At 40.8% G+C, this 22,453-nt stretch overlaps 1 protein-coding gene across 1 annotated transcript in view; it reads left to right on the top strand.

Annotated features, from left to right (window-relative positions):
• Nucleotides 1-22,453, top strand: part of LOC134932422 (store-operated calcium entry regulator STIMATE-like) — a 215,521-nt gene that overhangs the window by 112,496 nt on the left and 80,572 nt on the right. The window lies entirely within an intron of this gene.

Raw genomic sequence — 22,453 nt, forward strand, 5'->3', positions numbered from 1 at the left:
GTAAGGATATTGGTATAATCTGTTGAGAAAGGTGCAAAACACACAAATTTAGAGGGATTTGTCTTTTTTTAGGCCTAATAATATTTACAAATGACACTACTTGTCCTGTTAATGCACACCTGACAATAGTATTGAAACCTCCTTTGCCAAGGTAAAACAATTATAAAACACATAATACCTTCTTCATAAACCTTTGTATAACTTTTAGGGCCAGTTCAGGAGTCCTGGCCAGGTCCTGAGCTGCAATGCCTCTTCTTTGATATCTATGCTTGGCAGGTGTCTTCAATTAACCAACCTCCACTACAATCATATGTGATATCCTGCTGTGTACAGTGAGAGGTGTGGAGGTAATTCACTGACCTGATCTGGTTCTCTAAGTTCTTTGGCCAAGTCATCAGGTTACGGTTTCCACTACAGATTCACTGGTGGTTTCAGAAATATAGATGAGAAGCACATGCCCAGTCTGGAATAGAGCCATAACTACGTGTGTGCCAGGTGTGCCTGGCACACAGCGCAGTCATCCTGAGGGCGCTACGGCCAGCGGCTTGTAATGAGTCAAATTGACTCATTACAAGCCGCCAGTGCTGTGCTGTGTGCGCCGTGCTGGAGGAGAAGAGGAGAGCAGCAGCGCCAGAGGCAGGGGAGGAAGAGGAGGGAGGGGGACTGGAGCCGCAGCAGCGCTATGTAATTGGTAGTGGCGCCGCGCCCGCAGCAGCTGTCCCTCTCTCCTTCCGCATTGGCTGCCCGGCACTGCTGTGAATGCTGGGATGCGCTTCCCTCATCCCAGCATTCACAGCGGCGTCAGCCAGCCAATGCGGAAGGAGAGGGACTGCTTCAGCGGAACCACCACCAATTACAGAGATTCTATCTATCTATTCTGTCTACCGTAATGTGTAAAAAGGGGGGACGCTGTCTGCCGTAATGTGTAAAAAGGGGGGACGCTGTCTGCTGTAATGTGTAAAAAGGGGACGCTGTCTGCCTTAATGTGTAAAAAGGGGACGCTGTCTGCCTTAATGTGTAATAAGGAGGTGCTGTCTGCCGTAATGTGTAAAAAAGGGGAAGCTGTCTGCCGTAATGTGTAAAAAGGGGGACGCTGTCTGCCGTAATGTGTAAAAGGGGGGACGCTGTCTGACGTAATGTGTGAAAAGGAGGCGCTGTCTGCCGTAATGTGTGAAAAGGAGGCGCTGTCTGCCGTAATGTGTAAAAAGGGCGCTGTCTGCCGTAATGTGTAAGAAGGGGGACTGGCTGCCATAATGTGTAAAAGGGGGCTCTACCTGGTGTAGTGGCGCTACTGTGCGGCATAATTTGAATAATGGAGACTACTTTGCACATTAGTATGAATTGGTATTATTGTGTGGCCACACCCCTTCCCCATGAAGCCACGCCCCTATACATTTTCCGCGCGCCTTAGGCGCGCACTGCCCCTATCTTGCAAAGGGGGGAGGAGGGGCGCCAATTACGTTTCTTGCACACAGAGCTAAAATGCCTAGTTACAGCACTGGTCTGGAATATGGCGTTTAAGGCCTCAATGAGGCGTTTTATTTAAATAACCTAAATGGTAAGAAAAAGGGATACTATCTGTAGAGCGGTGTGGCCGGAGAGACCCCCAGCCACATGGATAATGGCAGTAGCAGCGCTGAAGAGGTTAACCCTCAGCTGTCATGCCCCATTTTAAATGGACAATGGGCACTAGGCGCCATCTTAAAAAGGAACACTTGGCTCTAGGCACCATGTACTATACATGACTAAATGTATGTTTAATAATGTGTCTTAATATGTTATATCGCTGCGCAGTTGGAGAATGATGGACTGCACGGTTATAGAACTGCAAGGACAGGGCACTTATGAGAAAAGTACAAGGTATTTTGTTTCTAAAAGACCTTGACAATTGTTCTTGAGACATGTTTGCATAGGAAGTTGTATGTTAATTGTCCTAGCTAAAGCAGGGTGTCGATTAGCAGGCCTTTTGGTGGGCAAACATTCTCTTTCAGGTACAAACAAAGGTTTGGAAAGAAGACTGTGCTTTCAGCATCTCCTGTGGTGTGATAACTCAAAACTGGTTTTGCATGGAGACACAAGTGGTTGCTAAATCAGATTGTGTTTTACGAATGCAAACTAGTGGGTTTCGTTTAACAACAGTTTGATCTAACATTTCCTAGGCTGCATTATGGCCCTCATTCCGAGTTGTTCGCTCACTAGCTACTTTTAGCAGAAATGCAAACACAAAGCCGCCACCCTCTGGGAGTGTATCTTAGCATAGCAGAATTGCTAACGAAAGATTAGCAATTCTGCTATTAAGTATTTCCTTGCAGTTTCTGAGTAGCTCCAGACCTACTCCTAGATTGCGATCACCTCAGTCCGTTTAGTTCCTGGTTTGACGTCACAAACACGCCCAGAGTCCGGCCAGCCACTCCCCCGTTTCTCCAGCCACTCCTGCGTTTTCTGCTGGCACGCCTGCGTTTTTTAGCATGCTACCAGAAAACGCTCAGTTACCACCCAGAAACACCCACTTCCTGTCAATCATTCTCCGATCAGCAGAGCGACTAAAAAGCTGTCAAAGTCAAAAATATTACATAAAGAGAACATACAAACTACACACATTTAAGTCGCTATACTTGCAAATACGCGCAGCGAGCACAGCCATATATGGTAACACACGCATTTACACGGACATGCCACAGAGATGGATTCGACACTTATTTCATACAGTACATAATTATAATAATATCAAGCGCCAGACATCATGATGACTTAAAATTATCTAATGAATTCATGTCATGAATGTGTATTATTTGAACTAAACCAAATAGACCGGTCATGTTTACTATTAAAACAACCAGCTTAATGTGTAGATTAATTTGATACTTGTTATTGAGTTGTGGGACATTGTGACGGATGGTTTTGATTAGATGTATAAAAGCTAAAATCACTTTGTTAGAACAATGAATGTTACAGTGGACAGGGAACTCAGGCCAGCCCTTTGGCAGTCTTCAAGGCTGAACCTGATCAGCATATACAAAGAGAATAGTGACTCATCATGAACCCCTCCCCCAGAAACTAGTTAACACATTTTGCTGGTCACACAGGAAAGTAGTTCCTGTTTTTTTGGTCTCAGGGTTACTTGCTTTTTGGTCTCAGAGGAAGATGGAGGTCTTGCATGATTTTACAGAGAGAGAGAGAGAGTCATATGGAGGGACAAATTTATATGAGAAAGATATGGTAATTGTATCGCTGGCATGTAACTGAAATTGTATGTAATTGTATGTAATTGTATGTTTTAACTGCTTACTGTGTGAGTGTAACCATGTAACTATAGTTATACTGTACTTTGTAATATATATTGAATCCATATCTCTTTTTAATAGCAAATATATACTTCAATGAGCTTTGGAACTCAGATAATGTGTGGGTGTATTGTTTTCTCTTACGGGATACAGTGTTTTGCGATGTACAGCGCACTTTTATCGTATATGGTAATAAGAGGTGCAGGCATTTACAATATATATTAGAGCGGGCATTTTAAATATTTGTGAGAAATCAATTTGGCATTCTTAGATGAGGGCTCTTACGGGATATCAGGGTCTTAATGATGCACTGTACATTACAAATGTGGCTGTAATTGACCGGCTCCAATGGACGCATTGAGAAGCTGATGAAAATAACATTTACATTAATGTATTTTTGGGTTATCAGTAAGCCAATGATATGAAATTCAAGGGACAATGCGTTTCTCATAATATTTAAGATGCTAAAATGTATTTTTATTGTTGCAAAACAAGGTTCAAATAAGTCATATTGTGTTTGATTCAGATTGGATTGTTTATCTGTTTAAGTAGTTTTAAAAGTATATTTAAAAGTTGCTGTATAGCCTTGATATAGTGTTTTTCTTTAACTCAGGCCTAAAATAACTTCAGGTGCTTGTATGATGTGTGATTTCTTTGTGACAAAGGAAGCCGCATGGTCTGTCCTCCATTTTGGACTAACCACATGGCCTGTCCACCATTTTGTGTAACCCTCATGGATGTGGAAGGGGGAGGAGCAGCGGCCCTTTTGGGAAGGTCATTTTTCTAAATGGCTGATTTTCACTAATCGGAATAATCAGCTTTCCTTGGTCACATAAAACACAATTTATGAGTTACCAATGCATTTATTTAACCCATGCCATAGTCAATTACAAATGGTTTCAGCTGGGCCTAGTGAAAGTTAATAGTGAAATGAATACTTAGTGTAAGAATTACACATCAGATATAAATAAAAGTTTTTTTTTTCTTTTACCTCTAGGATTCAGTTAACTCTGCTTGCTAGTTTAGGATAGCCATTGAAATGTTAATTAACCTGTCCCACTACCCTCTTGAACAGGCATATGAACCTCTGTTGATATGCAAATTAGAGACTTTAAAGGAAATGCATTCATTCAGTAGGTGTGTACTGTGTGGGGGTTCTATGAGAGTCAAGTGATATATATTATGTAAATATATATTATATATAACATTATTATAATTATGTGTATATTTATATCAGTGTATGTTCTGCAAGATAGCTATCCAATCTGAATCATATCATTTAAATTATTGATTATTGCTAGAGTCATTATAGATCTGTGTGAAACCGGAGACATTTGTTGCTATATAGTTAAAAAAAAATAAACTAAGTATTTAAGGAAATAAGAGTAAAATCACACAACGCAGTTCTGGCCCAGTAGTAAAGAGGGTTAAAACGGAACAAGTGTGGATTGTGTTTAGTGGGCAATAGTAGTTTTATTGCTCACATTTATAGAATTGTATGATTTGTGCTATTGCGGACGTATGGTTTTGTACACGTGTCCCGGACACAGTACGGAACTGCAAACGCGGCGTAAGAGGCACGCACGATCACGTGTTTACGCAAATTGCGTAAGAATGCGGGCGCTGAGTACAAATTATACAATAGTGTCGTTTAGTTCAATGGTGGGATAGTAGACATTTAATACAATAGCACATAACTATCAGATTTCAAAAGCAGGTTACTCTAAATTTAGTTTAAAAACTGTATTGCCTCTGGGGTAAAGCTGCCTATCTGAATGAATTTAAATTTTCTGTACAGAAAAACAAAGTGTATTTGAGTGAGTGAACGCAGGAGTGAGTGGATACTGAACCCAAGAACTGAAGTGGTCTGTAGTGGTCTGAAGTGGTTCGCTACCTTGCGTTATTAGGAACTGAAGTGGTCTGAAGTGGTATCCCATACAACTAAAGTGGTCTGGAGTGGTCTAGGCTGAAGTGGTCTATAGCAATTGTAGGGCATATAGATAACTAGTATCTATAGGCTGTGCTATTGCATCGCATGTCCGTGTGTTCTGCACAGCACAACGTGATACCATTGTGTCATATGCGCTGTGGAAGAGCATACGCAGACGTGATTGAATAGACAAAAAGGGGTTTTACTTTGATAACGTCGGGAAATCTCCCTGGTGGGCTTCACTGGAAAGGGTGAAGGATAGTTATCTAATTTCTCTGTTTTTCACCCTGCAAACAATTCCAGTTGAAAGATACCGAAAAGGAATTTTTCGCTGCCTCTCTCAGGAAAATATTCCAAACAGAACTTCCACCGAAAGAAATGACGGTGTTGTAAGGTCTGATAGGAGCCCAAAGTTGGGTACATTGCGATCCGCTACCAACAGTGTATCATTGTACTGGCCAACGTGGGCGGTGAGCGGGTGGAAGCGCTCGGAGAACTTTCACCGTCGCCTTATATTGAGTATTTTGGTGTTTGTGGGAAAAGGCCCACAATTATGGGAGCCAGTTGCTCAAGTAAGGGACGTTTAACCAGGGTTCAGGTTGAAGAGCCACGGCCCATGGGGTCAGCGAAGTTTAAAGGAAAAAGTATTATGTGTGGGAAATATGGTCCACACGCTGAAGACTTTTTGTCTGAATGGGAATGTATGACTGACAAAGATAGGGAACCATTCCCTAAGGTGAGCAGCTTTGAACCAGAGGTATTGCAGAACTTAAGGATAAGAATATGTCTGATAAAATCCCAAAAACAAAGAGTCAGACATACAAATTGTTTAAACCTGTGACAGCAAGAGGGGTTGGCGAGTTTGATCCTAAGGTATTGCAGGTGGTATGTTTAACCAAAGTCATATAAGACAAGAATGGAAATATAAGAACTGTTTGAACTTGTAGCAACAATAAATTAGTAGGAAGAAAAGAAAAAAAAGAGAGAATGCAAGTACACCGCCTTATGTAGATGTGGAAGCAGTTACGGCCAGCATACAAACTATAGAAAATAATAAAAATATGAAAAATATGACTGTGGCCTATATATGTACTAATGAATGTTAAAGTTTTATTTGGGAGGAGAAGGTGACCTGATTGTTTTCAGCCATTTCTCATGCACCCAGAGGTGTATCCAACCGGTAAAAGAAGAGCAGTAGCCTGTGGGGGAAGTGGCTGAGACCAGTGGAACAGGTAAGTATGGTATCATTCGTGTACATAAATAGTAAAACCCAAAAATAAAAAAAAATAAAGAAAATAACGTCAGAAATGGAGAAAAACCTGTCCGCACATTAGTATTTGCCAGTAGGAAAGCGGACAGAGACAAGGTAACCCCAGGGTATTTCTTTCAGTTACCATATAAGAAGTATTCATTCCTAGTAATGCCCCTAGTAAAGATGAGCTCGGAAATGTTTGTTGGACAACTTACAGACCCTTAATACGGGATGAGAAGGATTGAATGAAATACTTTGCATGACCTAGAAGCTTGTTAAACTTTTTTTTTTGTTTTTGTCTTTTGCAGAAATAGAAAACTCTCCATCTGGATGAGATCACTGGTAAACACTAATTCGGCAAATGGGAGATGGCTGTCTCTGTGCAAATGGACGGGCTCAATAAGGCATTGAGTGTTAGGGTGCAGACTACTTTGCAAAATTGGAGAGGTCTTAGTAGCTAATTTTAGATAGTGTGCTATTAAACATCACAAGAATAGTGTTAGGCGCAGAGAACAACAGGTGGAGAGGTTGAGGACGGTAAGTATACTGGCACATACAGGAAAGACCCATCAGTCCAAACCCCAGATCCCTAATGGTCAATAATATGTTACACTTGTAGGAAGGAAGGGCATTTTGCCAGAGATTGTAGGAGTAGTAGGACACATAGTCAATATAGATCCCCTAGACAGAAAACACAAGCCACATTATTAAACACATAGACGGGACCAAGGGACATATAGTAAGGAATCATAAGCCATATAGAAAACACAGATTCGGTTAATGGGAAGAACAGAATAAATGCAACTTACTAATGTTACATTTCGCTGTTCTAGATGCATGTCCATCACAGGTAGAGGAAATTAACTCACAGATACCGGGTTCCTTATGAACTTAGGATGGACAGGACACTGGATTGATGGCTGGGATAGTCCCAGTAGAGATAAGACACACAGAATTTTTTTTAAGGAGTAGACCAAGTAGAGAATCACTTCCCCGTAGTGCCCAATCCAGTTGTCAAAATTTTTATAAAATCTTCTTCACCTCTACAAACTCATCTGTCACCAACCACTATTCTATTTCTCTACAGTTTCCTCTTCATCTTTTGCGTTCACACAGGGTGGTACAATACATGGACCCAAGTACAGTTCAAACTCCACATGCCTAGGTCCTTCAGAGCTCTGCCCAAACCCAGTATATCTCAACAGCACGATGACACCAGTATTACTGCAGTGTGCCTTGTCATGCACAAAGGGTGGAGAATGAGAATACTGGTGAAGAGAAATTTTGTATAGACACTGATATGCCTGTTGGTGAATGGCAAACCTGACATTTTCTTTTTCATTTTCTTCTTCTTTCTCTCCTCTAGAGATATTTTATTTTTATTTTTTTTGAGTTATGCTGATGGTACTCTACATTGCAAACACACAATAGAAAATTAAGATACAAAAATTTGTGTTCCCTGCAGGAAGAGGCAGTCTGGAGGACAAAGGGGTATGGCCAGGAGTCCTCAGGACTGTGGGCAGGTGGACACGGTAAGCCAGTAGCCCCCAGAGCATACCTTCCAAGTCCAGCTGAGGTGGCACACGGTCTGACTCATCTAGGCAAAGAGGATAGGTGCAGGCTGATGAGAGCCTACTGGTGTGTGCCAGGATTCTATTCTCATGCAGGTAAGAGAGCAATGACCTGTCTTACTTGCTTAAGGAAGAATATTGGTAAATCAATACCAACAGAACCATCCCATATCCCTCCTGCAGACGGATCTTTTCAGGAAATACAAATCGACTTCGTACAATCAACACCATTTAGGAATTATTGTTATGTATTGGTGTGCACTGATGTTTTCTCAAACTGGGTATAGGCATTTCCTGCTGCCACGGATGCTGCTATGTTTACCGCAAAGAAAAATTGCGCAGAAATTTGTGTGTAGATAATGGTACCCCTAAAGGTTTAGCAAAGCTTGAAATTGTACTATTGTGATCATAGATACTGCCACTAGTATTATGTGAACTTATTTGCACATGTTTATTTGGTAACTGCGCCTGGGAAGTTTTCAGCTGTGTTAAGTTCACTAAGTACACACAAAATTTTAATGAAAAAATGTATGTAACTAATGAATGTTAAATCTGAACATGAGTCACTCACGGCTTTATATGCCAGAAGAAATTGCGTGCATCACAGATCCATTGCAGTGGATAACTGGTTAAAAAGTGAATGAAAGAGTTACCTCCGCTGGGCAGGAGCCTGTTCTATCCTTACTCCCTGGTGTCGTCTCACCGATCCGTCAGGGACACACACCAGAGCCTCAGCGGGTATGATTGATGCTGCGCCGTGCAGGGAGCCCCAACAAGCCGTTCCAAGTGGTCCACGCTACCTCCGGTACCTCCGCACTTTGCAGACAGGAGGCTGTGTAGCTGGTGATCCGGAGTTTAACGGTCTGCGCCGGGCTGAGAAGGAGCGGCACCCGCTGCTTGCGCTTCCCCAGGTTACGTAGTCGGTTGTGGCCACGGGAACTGGAGCTGTCATGCAAGTGCTCCCGATGGTGATGATGAATTAACGGGCTCCTATGCACGGTTTAAAAGTTGAACAGCAGCTGATTACAATGTGGATCCTTGCAAAGAGAAAGCCTGTGTCCTTAACGCGTTTCAACGCCAGCAGGGCGTCTTTTTCGAAAGGCAGGTATACCTGGGAATAGGAGTGGTCTATGTATACGCATACACATGGACATACATGTATCCATTTGCCTACCTTCTATTAAAAAACTCCTCTTAGCGTTTTTATGATATATATTTAAACAAAATTTTTTATTTTTCAATTTTTTAATATTTTATTTTATATTTTGCAAATCAATCCCACTGTCTCTCTTTCCATATTCCTCTCTTTCCCTCTCTTTGCTTTCTGTGGCCCTATATAATACAACAGGTAGGGCCATTGGGGTGTTTCTACGTTTAAAATATTCCCATCTGTGCTGTTGCTAGCACAGATTTTAGGTATAAATATAAGTAAAGAATATACGAAAGATAATCAATTTTTCCCATTAAAGTCATGCAAATTAATACCATGACTATTTTAGAAAACATATGCATCTTAATGCATATATGGAAAAATATGCAATTAGCATGATGTTCATCTGTAGATAGCACTAGCAAAAAATATTTTTAAAATAAGGATCAGTATTCCCAGTCTCATATATTATAATCTATCTGGATTAATTATTATTATTATTTTTTTATGTACTAAATGTGATTTATGCTGTGAAATTATGTATCAGATCAAGCAATTTAAATGATACCACTATGGTGATGTCTTTCTTGAATATATTCGTCTGTCTCATAATGTCAGGAGTTCACCATATTATATACTAATTAATGACACAAGAGACGGCTGAATCTAATTGCTGAAAAATAGCTGCACCTGGGGAACAGGTATAAGAATAGACCACTCCTATTCCCAGGTATACCTGCCTTTCGAAAAAGACGCCCTGCTGGCGTTGAAACGCGTTAAGGACACAGGCTTTCTCTTTGCAAGGATCCACATTGTAATCAGCTGCTGTTCAACTTTTAAACCGTGCATAGGAGCCCGTTAATTCATCATCACCATTGGGAGCACTTGCATGACAGCTCCAGTTCCCGTGGCCACAACCGACTACGTAACCTGGGGAAGCGCAAGCAGCGGGTGCCGCTCCTTCTCAGCCCGGCGCAGACCGTTAAACTCCGGATCACCAGCTACACAGCCTCCTGTCTGCAAAGTGCGGAGGTACCGGAGGTAGCGTGGACCACTTGGAACGGCTTGTTGGGGCTCCCTGCACGGCGCAGCATCAATCATACCCGCTGAGGCTCTGGTGTGTGTCCCTGACGGATCGGTGAGACGACACCAGGGAGTAAGGATAGAACAGGCTCCTGCCCAGCGGAGGTAACTCTTTCATTCACTTTTTAACCAGTTATCCACTGCAATGGATCTGTGATGCACGCAATTTCTTCTGGCATATAAAGCCGTGAGTGACTCATGTTCAGATTTAACATTCATTAGTTACATACATTTTTTCATTAAAATTTTGTGTGTACTTAGTGAACTTAACACAGCTGAAAACTTCCCAGGCGCAGTTACCAAATAAACATGTGCAAATAAGTTCACCTATTACTAATGGTTTTCTGAGTAATTGATAATGAAGCTATAAAATAGTGCACATTTTTATTGCTGTGAAATTTATATTATTATTTTATTCTCCCGGGAGTTTGTTGTAATTTTTACACATTGTATACAAATAAATGTTTTTTAATTTCATCTGATTGTCAAGCGCCACTTGTTATTTGTTGGTTGGTTTTTGGTTTCAAGGGACTGGCAATTCCCTTTATCAGGAGGCTGCTGACAATCAAAGTGCAGTGCTTCTCACCCAAGCGCTTAGTTTTTTTCCTTTTCTGTACTAGTATTATGTAGCTTCGGAACCACTCCCAGATCTTCACTTAACGAATCACCCTCTTCGAAATTTGTTGTTGTTTTGGTCTTGGTATTTGTTTTTTTTTGGGTTGTTTTTGGAAGACAACCTCATGTCATGATTGATCCGCACAATGATCAGAAAAGCACCAATGAGGTGACAGTACAGTACCTTGTTGAGATGAGCCAGCATTTGAGAACTTGACAAAAGAACTTGAAACTGTTGATTGCTGGTATGCCAAATGCTAACTGTATTGATTATGAACCAAGAGACTGTGTGATTGCCCTTACGCTCAGTTTGCCCAATAGACAGGTGGGAAGGACCATACCAAGATTTGTTGACAGCACTAAAGGTCGCCGAAAGAAAGACTTGGGTCCACTTGTCCTACTGCAAGAAGGTCGCTGACCCAGAGAGAACTCATGACAAAGTAGTTCATTGCTCACATTCATCGAGTTTGTGAACTGTGTGTTCCAAGTGAACTGTGTGTTCCAAGTGAACTGTGTGTTCCAAGTGAACTGTGTGTTCCAAGAGCAAGGTGGAGAGCAAAGTGAACTGTGTGTTCCAAGTGAACTGTGTTTTCAAAGAGCAAGGCAAAGAGATCGCAAAAGTATCACCAGAGACTCAGTTCCGTGAAGACTGAGAGGCGGCACTGTTGAACACTACCTGAGCATACTAAAGGACTGCAGAAAGACCAGTCATTGTAATTGATTTGTTATGAACAAGAGTTGTTTTGTTCTATTTCTCTTTTCTCTCTTTCCCGCTGACAAACATTTTCTTTCAGGATATTATATTTTTGCGATGTTTTTTTTATGAGGAGTCGAGTGTGGGACTGGAACTGGTTCTGTAGGAAGGAGTGATTTCCTTATAGGATCCCAGGATTAGCCGATCAGTTTGTTAAAATCAGAGAAAGGTCAAAGTTCTAGTAGTTATGGAGTTCAGAGGTAATCAGGAACAGTCAGACAATGGCTATTCACACATTGCAGATAAAGAGCTCATTAATATATGTGGAAGAAAGGTTTATGAGTGGCTCTCCCCGAACTCCGAAGGTTTATGTTATTTAGGGAGGACACTACTTATAACCCTTGTTCAATAATTAAACAGACCTAGCATACGTTCCAGAAATGGAAACAATGTTCAGAAAATGATAGGAATATGTAGATCATGAAAATTTTATATGTCACTGTCACGATTTGTTTGTGTCTTCTTCACCTACCCAGCAGAACCTCAATTGAATCCAAACATCAGTGTACAAAGACGTAGGTACATGTATGTGTGAAATGTTCATCGCAAATCAGACATTATAGGCCAAAGCACTGTCCCTGCATACTCTATAGGTTGAATGTTGTCCCACACCCAACCAGTGGTCCCGTGACCGCCGAGTGCATATAGAGGATGTCTCGTCCTCCTCCCTGTCTTCCCCAAATATAGTCAAGTGTCTGATTTGCAAAATGCATACATACTTCTGTCTAGGTCACCGATTATTGTATGAAATATTTTTTTCTTATGTTAATAATTGATGGCAGTTATTGTTTACTGCCAAAGGGTGGACTGTCAAAGTCAAAAATATTACATAAAGAGAACATACAAACTACACACATTTAAGTCGCTATACTTGCAAATACGCGCAGCGAGCACAGCCATATATGGTAACACACGCATTTACACGGACATGCCACAGAGATGGATTTGACACTTATTTCATACAGTACATAATTATAATAATATCAAGCGTCAGACATCATGATGATTTAAAATTATCTAATGAATTCATGTCATGAATGTGTATTATTTGAACTAAACCAAATAGACCGGTCATGTTTACTAATAAAACAACCAACTTAATGTGTAGATTAATTTGATACTTGTTATTGAGTTGTGGGACATTGTGACAGATGGTTTTGATTTGATGTATAAAAGCTAAAATCACTTTGTTAGAACAATGAATGTTACAGTGGACAGGGAACTCAGGCCAGCCCTTTGGCAGTCTTCAAGGCTGAACCTGATCAGCATATACAAAGAGAATAGTGACTCATCATGAACCCCTCCCCCAGAAACTAGTTAACACATTTTGCTGGTCACACAGGAAAGTAGTTCCTGTTTTTTTGGTCTCAGGGTTACTTGCTTTTTGGTCTCAGAGGAAGTTGGAGGTCTTGCATGATTTTACAGAGAGAGAGAGAGAGTCATATGGCGGGACAAATTTATATGAGAAAGATATGGTAATTGTATCGCTGGCATGTAACTGAAATTGTATGTAATTGTATGTAATTGTATGTTTTAACTGCTTACTGTGTGAGTGTAACCATGTAACTATAGGTATACTGTACTTTGTAATATATATTGAATCCATATCCCTTTTTAATAGCAAATATATACTTCAATGAGCTTTGGAACTCAGATAATGTGTGGGTGTATTGTTTTCTCTTACGGGATACAGTGTTTTGCGATGTACAGTGCACTTTTATCGTATATGGTAATAAGAGGTGCAGGTATTTACAATATATATTAGAGCGGGCATTTTAAATATTTGTTAGAAATCAATTTGGCATTCTTAATGCTTTGTTCGCCCGTGAGTAAAATAGCATAGTTTTGTGTAAAATTGTTTAGCGCGTGCGCCCTGCGGTGCATATGCATGCGCAGAACTGCCGCATTTTAGCCTATTAGCAATTCTGCTAAAAATAGCAGCGAGCGAACAACTCTGAATGACCACCTATGTGTGATGCAGATTATGTTTAATTTATAAGAACGTTGTCTATGTGTGAGAGGATGAATGCAATTGAAATTCAAGTTATATTTACATTTGTGAAAGAGAAAGGAACATGTTAATCAGACTGTGTTTGGCAAAGCTTACTGGTTTGGTTATATATGAAGAGAAGCAGAACATTGCTTTATCTAATTCAAATGTAACTTGTATTTATTTCTATTTTGTGCGATAACCTGACTGGTTGGAGTAGACAGGGAGGGCTTACCCCCCTGTGGTACTGTGTGTAGAATTGAGATAAAAAGAGGAGGCCTGTGAGCCTCCAGGTGTATTATACCATTTTCCTCTGCTGTAAACATCTGCTGTATTGCTGAAGTTCTTTTCAGAACTATTTGGGCAAATAAAGATCTTAAGCCTAAAGACGACGCTTCATCTTGTGACCTGCAGGGCTTGGCGAAACCTAACTCCGTTCACCGGCTGTCCAGGGTGTAACCAGCGTCTCCAAGTTCCGCCTTCGGCCTGCTACCGTGCTGTGCTTGGGCAAGCAACGTTTGGGGATTCGGCAACACCACACAGGTGTGGTAAGGCAGCATGTCAACGCATGCAGAGCAGAACTGTGGTTCCAGACGCCATGGCAGGTTAGGAGTTTGGTGGCAGCGTAAACCCACCCACTGCGCAGTGGGTGGAGTCAGTAACAGGTAGTTACTGACAGTAAGTAGGAATCCCCTATGAGGCCAGGTCCCGTGTGACCTAAACATCCATTCTGTGTACTGGGGACGGGACGCAAAAGTGGTGAGGGCTTTCGTACTGGGATAATCCCAGGCGGCTTTTCGGACACCCGATTGGAGAAGCCGAGTTACTCAGGAGAGGAGTAACTGCAGCGCAGGAGAACGCACAAGATGGCGGACTTCAGCGGAATGTCCAAGGATGATTTGGAGATTGTGTGTTGGCAGAAGGGTGTGCAGATCCCTTCCACCACATCTAAGAGCGTCATGAGGGTGGCGCTCATGAGCTTAGAGGAGTCCCACCGGGCGGAGGTAGAAAGCACTGACGGTGTTGACATCCAAGAGGACGACCCAATGGGAAACCTTCTTATGGAACTGGTGAGACCAACAAGCCCCACCCTCTCTAGTGGCAGCCATGTTTCCCAGCAATCCCTAGCAGGGCCAGGATCCCAACGTCCCAGCGGGGGCCGCACGGATACCCTAGCACATCGGCTAGTGGAATTGGGGGAAAGAGCAACAGAGCAGGAGCGCTTGATCATCATCAAGATGTGGCATGATGAGCAGGCACCACAGGCCATGGTACCCCGAGAGCTGCTGCACACCGATCGGGATGTATTCGGTTTGCAGACTGATGGGGATATTGATGGACATTTACAAGTTTTTGAAAGGACATGTAAATTACATGATTTACCCAAGTCGGAGTGGGTGAGACACCTTGTGGCCACTCCTCATGGAGAGGCCTTGGAGGCCTATCGAGGAGTGGCCACGGAGGACTGTGGGGATTATGACGAAGTCGCAAAGGCCCTCCTCAAGCGATTCTTCATCACTCCCGAGTCGTACAGGAAGAAATTCAGAGACTTGCCCAAGAACCCTAACAGCACCCATGAGCAGTTCGCCACCCAGCAGCGGCAGTACGTGGTGAAGTGGGTGAAGGATTCTGAAGCCACTACATGGGACGTACTGATCGACCTGATCTGCAGGGAGCAGTTTTATTGCAGGTGCGCCCCAGAAGTGAAGGAGTGGGTACTAAGCGGTGGTAGACTAAGTCATGACATCTGACTATTTCACCCAGTGGTAACATGTATACTGCAAAAAACATGGGCGATAGTTTAGAACCCTGTGGAACATCACATGGCAGTGGTACTGGTGATGATGAATATTCTCCAGAAGAACAGTCTTTTTGACCTGCTGCAGAAATTTGTCAATCAGAATTCCATGGTCTGCAGCAGGGGTGGGGAACCTTTGGCCCTCCAGCTGCTGTTAAACTACACATACCAGCATGCCCTGCTACAGTTTTGCTATTATGATGGTCATGCTAAAACTGTTGCAGGGCATGCTAGGATGTGTAGTTCAGCAACAGCTGGAGGGCTGCAGGTTCCCCACCCCTGGTCTAGAAGGATTAAAACTGAGCAGTCGCCTCTGTCTCTTGCCATCCGAAGATCATTTAGCACACATTTCCTGAATCCCGACTGGAATGGATCATAAATATCATAAGTTGATAAAGTTGATAGGTGGGTTTCTAGTTGAGTTAATACTACTTTCTCAATAACTTTTACTAGAAGGTTTGATACTTGTTTGTAGTTGGTCATGCAGATGGGATCTAATTACGTTTTTAAGAAGAGGTCTAACAATTGCTTCCTTTAGTGGTTCAGGAAAAACGCCTCTCTGCAAAGAGCAGAACTAATTTTTCAAATACAGTACAGGGCCAATTATGTCCATATACCCTATTAGAATCTTCATTGAGGCAGGGTCCAGGTGGTGGGTCACAACATTTAGCAATGTCTTTTACATCGATTGAGTCAAAGTTGGTCTATGGAGGCACGTGGCTTACATTGGCAGGCTTGGAAATTTGGCACCCCTCTGATGGCATTGTGGAGATTCCAGCCTGGAAAGCAGACACTTTATCTGCAAATAATTTAGAAACTTCATTGCATCTTGATTGAGGGAGGGTTTGCAAGATATCTCCACGGTATGAAAAAGATGAGTTGGACTACTGTATTGTTTTCTTCTGTGATCTCATTTGACAGGAAGTCTGTTTGTTTTTTTATGTGTAATTGTGATATTCTTCTATATGCTTGATTAACTTCTCCTCCTACCAGGTTAGCCTTCCTCCATCGTCTTTCGAGTCTACAACCCTTTTTCTTGAACTCCCTAACACTGTTGTCAAACCAAGGAGCTTGATGGTGTGGTATGTGGGGTTGTATACCCACATCTATGATAATTTTATCTGCCATATCCCTATTCTAGTAACGGAATAGGGAACAAGGATCTTCACAGGCACCCAATACCGCAGAGAGATCCAGATTTGCTGCAAGAGCCTGGTCAACTCCATGGGTAGAGTTCTATTTCCTGAAAATCAGGTGGTATTTCCGGCCACAAGGAAGTGTGGGCAAGTCTCCCAGGGCTGGTCGCTACCTGCCACCCACTTACCCAGTTAAGTAGGCGGTTTGAGCACCTGATGATGTGATTTGTGCTTAATCTGGTTATTGTATCCATGACCTCCACTGTTCAATGCTGGTAATCTCTTGGTAGGCATGACCATGACGAAGCCTCCTCTGCCATGGCACACCACCCTGTATGCCACACTACAACTTGAACTGCATAGACATCCTGTCAGCACTTATATGGGCTTGTAGTCACAGGAGTGGGCTATTAGAGTAGCTGTATTTTTTTTTTTTAAGCCACTCTTTCCCCACACCAGCTCTGCATTGATTAGCCTGGGTCTCCGCTTGTAAACCCCTTGTTCGCTTGATTGTGTGGAAGGGTGATATCCCCCTTTTTATAAAAAAAGAATAATAATAATAATTATTATTATTATTATTATTATTATTATTATTATTATTAGATTCTGTTTGTGGCAAACACAATTACAATGACTGAGAAAAGCACTGTGATTAGTAACAACAGTGCATGTGAAATTACGCTGTTTAAATCAATAGAAATTGCTATAAATAAATGTATAAAATAATTGTTTTAATATACTTTTGAAGAAAATTTGCTGTTTAACAGATTACAGCATTGAGATAATGAGTCAATCAATTTTAAGAGAGGAGGGTAAATTAACCTTTAGTGCAGTGGTTCTCAAACTGTGGGCCTCGGGAGCCTGAGGAGGACATATGCAGGGGTGGTCTGTATTTTGTGGTCCAGGGCCAATTCAAAATATTTATGGTCAATGTAATAGGCAAAATCAGTGCTGGTGGCTGCCAATAAAATATATGGACAAACAGAAGTTAATTTTGTTCCTCACCACACAGTTGTACCTAAGGATAACCTATAAACACAATTTACTTAATTTAATATTTCTTTCTAAATTTCTCACTAAGAGACTTTGGCCTAGGGGTGCTATAAAAAAAATTCTGATACTCTAGGGCGCCGTGATTCAAGAAAGGTTTGGGAATCTCGAATTTAGGGGCTTTTCTCCTGACCTTATTATCTTGTAGTCGTCTAGTTCAGCTTGCTTTCCTACACAAGGGGGCACTGTTGATCCTTTTCACCTTGCAGATAACCTCTGTACAGTAACCAAATTCATCCTGACAATTGTTACGTTGTTTAAGTGCAGTTTTGTCCTATAGTTTATTATTTTATTATTCTACTAAGTCACAGAGCTAAGGCTAAAAATTACTGAAGTATTACATACTACCTGGATTATTATATGGGCATTTATTTTTTTAAGTACAGTATTAATATACTTATACACCGCATATGTATTATGCAGCACTTCACAGTCAATATTTAATCATTCACATCAATCCCTGCCCTAGCTGAGCTTACAATCCATAGTCCCTACCACATGGATTGTGTGTGTGTGTGTGTGTGTGTGTGTGTATATATATATATATATATATATATATATATATATTAGAGATGAGCGGGTTCGGTTCCTCGGGATCCGAACCCCCCCCCCCCCCCCCCCCTGAACGTCACCTATTTTACACGGTTCCGAGGCAGCCTCGGATCTTCCCGCCTTGCTCGGTTAACCAGAATGTGCCCGAACGTCATCATCCCGCTGTCGGATTCTCGCGAGATTCGTATTCTATATAAGGAGCCGCGCGTCGCCGCCATTTTCACTCGTGCTTTGGAGATTGAACGGAGAGGACGTGGCTGCGTTCTCTCCCTGAAAAGCTCCGTAATCTGTGCTCAGTGTTCTGAAAATATCTGTGCTCAGTGTGCTGCAAATAATCTGTGCTCAGTGTGCTGAAAATATCTACGTTCTCTGCCTGAAAACGCTCCATATCTGTGCTCAGTGTGCTGCAAATATCTGATCAGTGTGCTGCATTGTGGGGACTGGGGACCACCAGTATATAATATATACTTTTCTATAGCTTCTATACTGCTTGTCAGGACACACATGGGTCACAGTTACACCGCTCTGTACTGATATATACAATAATATATATACTTTTCTATAGCTTCTATACTGCTTGTCAGGACACCTGTGTCACAGTTACACTGCTCTGTACTGATATACAGTAATATATATACTTTTCTATAGCTTCTATACTGCTTGTCAGGACACACGTGTCACAGTTACACCGCTCTGTACTGATATACAGTAATATATATACTTTTCTATAGCTTCTATACTGCTTGTCAGGACACCTGTGTCACAGTTACACTGCTCTGTACTGATATACAGTAATATATATAATTTTCTATAGCTTCTATACTGCTTGTCAGGACACATGAGTCACAGTTACACCGCTCTGTACTGATATATACAATATATATATATATACTTTTCTATAGCTTCTATACTGCTTGTCAGGACACGTTTCACAGTTACACCGCTCTGTACTGATATACAGTAATATTATATATACTTTTCTATAGCTTCTATACTGCTTGTCAGGACACGTGTCACAGTTACACCGCTCTGTACTGATATATACAGTAATATATATACTTTTCTATAGCTTCTATACTGCTTGTCAGGACACACATGGGTAACAGTTACACCGCTCTGTACTGATATACAGTAATATTATATATACTTTTCTATAGCTTCTATACTGCTTGTCAGGATACGTGTCAGTTACACCGCTCTGTACTGATATACAGTAATATTATTTATATATATATATATATATACTTTTCTATAGCTTCTATACTGCTTGTCAGGACACATGGGTCACAGTTACACCGCTATGTCTGTACTGATATATACAATAATATATATACTTTTCTTATTTTCTATATCTTCTATACTGCTTGTTAGGACACATGTGTCACAGTTACACCGCTCTGTACTGATATACAGTAATATATATACTTTTCTATAGCTTCTATACTGCTTGTCAGGACACACATGGGTCACAGTTACACCGCTCTGTACTGATATACAGTAATATTATTTATATATATATATATATATATATATATATATATATATATATATATATATATATACTTTTCTATAGCTTCTATACTGCTTGTCAGGACACACATGGGTCACAGTTACACCGCTCTGTACTGATATATATATACAGTAATATATATACTATTCTATAGCTTCTATACTGCTTGTCAGGACACACATGGGTCACAGTTACACCGCTCTGTACTGATATATATATACAGTAATATATATACTATTCTATAGCTTCTATACTGCTTGTCAGGACACACATGGGTCACAGTTACACCGCTCTGTACTGATATACAGTAATATTATATATACTTTTCTATAGCTTCTATACTGCTTGTCAGGATACGTGTCAGTTACACCGCTCTGTACTGATATACAGTAATATTATTTATATATATATATATATATATATATACTTTTCTATAGCTTCTATACTGCTTGTCAGGACACATGGGTCACAGTTACACCGCTATGTCTGTACTGATATATACAATAATATATATACTTTTCTTATTTTCTATATCTTCTATACTGCTTGTTAGGACACATGGGTCACAGTTACACCGCTCTGTACTGATATACAGTAATATTATTTATATATATATATATATATATATATATATATATATATATATATATATATACTTTTCTATAGCTTCTATACTGCTTGTCAGGACACACATGGGTCACAGTTACACCGCTCTGTACTGATATATATATACAGTAATATATATACTATTCTATAGCTTCTATACTGCTTGTCAGGACACACATGGGTCACAGTTACACCGCTCTGTACTGATATATATATACAGTAATATATATACTATTCTATAGCTTCTATACTGCTTGTCAGGACACACATGGGTCACAGTTACACCGCTCTGTACTGATATACAGTAATATTATATATACTTTTCTATAGCTTCTATACTGCTTGTCAGGACACACATGGGTCACAGTTACACCGCTCTGTACTGATATACAGTAATATTATTTATATATATATATATATATATATACTTTTCTATAGCTTCTATACTGCTTGTCAGGACACATGGGTCACAGTTACACCGCTATGTCTGTACTGATATATACAATAATATATATACTTTTCTTATTTTCTATATCTTCTATACTGCTTGTCAGGACACACATGGGTCACAGTTACACCGCTCTGTACTGATATACAGTAATATTATATATACTTTTCTATAGCTTCTATACTGCTTGTCAGGACACATGGGTCACAGTTACACCGCTCTGTCTGTACTGATATATACAATAATATATATACTTTTCTTATTTTCTATAGCTTCTATGCTGCTTGTCAGGACACACATGTGTCACAGTTACACCGCTCTGTACTGATATATACAATAATATATATACTTTTCTATAGCTTCTAGTATTACAGTGCAGTATTTTGGTGACTAACAGTATATAGTTGTACAGTAGGCCATTGATGTATCTTGCAACTCTGTGTCACTGCAAGTATCCATCCATTCCATTTTCTTCCAGTGATTTGGACCAATAATACCATTGATTAGAACGAATAATTCCAGTGATTTTGTCATTTTCTTCCAGTGATTTGGACCAATAATACCATTGATTAGAACGAATAATTCCTGGTATATTGAGGTGTTTGTGTCACTTAGCTTAGCCGTCCAGCGACCACAGTGCACCTCTTTTTCTTTTTTCTTTGCATCATGTGCTGTTTGGGGCCAATTTTCTGAAGTGCCATCCTGTCTGACACTGCAGTGCCACTCCTAGATGGGCCAGGTGTTTGTGCCGCCCTCTTTGGGTCGCTTTGCTTAGTCATCCAGCGACCACGGTACAAATTTTAGGACTAAAAATAATATTGTGAGGTGTTCAGAATAGACTGGAAATGAGTGGAAATTGTGGTTATTGAGGTTAATAATACTATAGGATCAAAATTGCCCCCAAATTCTATGATTTAAGCTGTTTTTGAGGGGTTTTTGAAAAAAAAACCCATCCAAATCCAAAACACACCCGAATCCGACAAAAAATTTTCAGGGAGGTTTTGCCAAAACGCGTCCGAATCCAAAACACGGCCGCGGAACCGAATCCAAAACCAAAACACAAAACCCGAAAAATTTCCGGTGCACATCTCTATTAATATATAAATATATATATATAATAAAAATTTTATTTTTTATATTTTAAATCTGTATCTCTATCTCACATTGCAACCCTATACTTAACTGGATTTAACTGTTCCTACTGAATATATTTAAGTGTCTATTTGTGATTAGAGGCCAATGGGAGCAGTTAATGATTGTTATGTAATTCTGGGGATCACAGTGGTATATAATGAAGTACTGCAGCTATTTACTATTCTAGGGCTATTTTGTCACCCATGGGAAAAATCCCTCCTCTGTGATGACTATATACTTCACGGTTTGCATGTTGTTCAAGCGCTGCTAACGTCTGCACCTGCGTATAGTAACCCAACATGGTGAGACATCCAACAAGCCTCTCTGGCATGATCCCATGTGTGGTGTGGAGAATAGGGGGCATGTACCTTGGTGGGGAAAGGAACACAGCGGCCTCAACTATGTCTATGCAGGGTCTATGCTGTCAGTCGGACTCTGCCAGCACCAGTTACACCAGTTACACCAGTTGTGAGCTGCTTTTAATTCACAGCCAGCAGTGATTCAGAAAAAAATGTATAGCTGTCTGTTAATTAGAGGCAGCATGTGGCTGTGATCATCGGTGCTGATAGATGGCAGGATTCCTCTATCAG

Source organism: Pseudophryne corroboree, chromosome 6 (genome assembly GCF_028390025.1).
Source record: "Pseudophryne corroboree isolate aPseCor3 chromosome 6, aPseCor3.hap2, whole genome shotgun sequence".
NCBI classification, from domain to species: Eukaryota; Metazoa; Chordata; class Amphibia; order Anura; family Myobatrachidae; genus Pseudophryne; species Pseudophryne corroboree.